Source organism: Octopus bimaculoides, chromosome 3, assembly GCF_001194135.2.
Source record: "Octopus bimaculoides isolate UCB-OBI-ISO-001 chromosome 3, ASM119413v2, whole genome shotgun sequence".
In the NCBI taxonomy this organism is placed as follows: Eukaryota; Metazoa; Mollusca; class Cephalopoda; order Octopoda; family Octopodidae; genus Octopus; species Octopus bimaculoides.
Window position 1 is genome coordinate 148,882,792 of NC_068983.1, and position 1,037 is coordinate 148,883,828.

The 1,037-nt window shown below is 36.1% G+C and overlaps 1 protein-coding gene across 1 annotated transcript in view; it reads right to left on the reverse strand.

The window, feature by feature from the left end:
• Positions 1-1,037, reverse strand: part of LOC106876285 (neurogenic protein big brain-like) — a 429,470-nt gene that overhangs the window by 334,692 nt on the left and 93,741 nt on the right. The window lies entirely within an intron of this gene.

Consider the following 1,037-nt stretch of genomic DNA (forward strand, 5'->3'; position numbering starts at 1 on the left):
ATATAGATAGATAGATAGATAGATAGATAGATAGATAGATAGATAGATAGAAACATTTCTTTTATTAGCCACACAGGGCTCAACAAAGATGGGACGAATACAATGTAGAGCTTTTCTTTCTGGGAGGGGGAAGGAAGAAAAAGAAAAAAAAAAGTAGGGGTGGGTGTCGATCAAAAGGGATCGTAGGAAGGAAAAAAAGGGGGGAGTTCGATCAAAAGGGACCGAGAGAGAAAAAAAAAGCGATCAATAGGGATCGTGTATCACAGTAATGTTCTCGTGTAAAAAGAGGGGAGGACAGTTTAGGTTTAGCCGTGGAAAGAAAAGCCTACGGAAAAGACCACGGTAAGCTTGGTCAATATTGTCATTATAGATAGATATAAAGAAAGAGAGAAAAAGAGAGAGAGAAACAGACAGACAGAAAGATAGCGAGCGAGATAGCAACAACTACAACAAGCGACGACATCTTGATCTTTCAAGATACAATGCGTAATTCCATCTTTTAACTTTGAGGCCGTACCAGCAGCTGAAAGCTGATCAAGGCAGAAGATAAAAATGGCTGAGAGCTAATGGGAAGATAGCCAACGCTAAAACATTCACACTAAATTGAAAAGTTAAAGGTTCAAACATAGCCACCCCGACCTGTACACATCACATACAACCTCGCATACACCCTCACACACATGTATACAAACTCATACACTCACACATATATATAGTCTTTTGTAACTTGTGTTCTCATATATATATATATATATATATATATATATATATATATGTTAGGAAGACAGAATAAAACATAGAGATTTTATACATCTTCAATTGAAATTGTCCAGCAGATGTTTCTGCTGTATAAATGACTTCGTGTTGGAATATTACAAGCTGGGAAATTTGAATTGAAGATGAATAATTCTCCATTCATTATTATATGTTTTTAATATGCTCTGTAATAACTTTGCACGAAATCCTTGGGAGCGAACTCAGGATTTACCAGTCGAAAGAAGTACAACTGTAATTGTTTATTCTACACGATTCTTTAC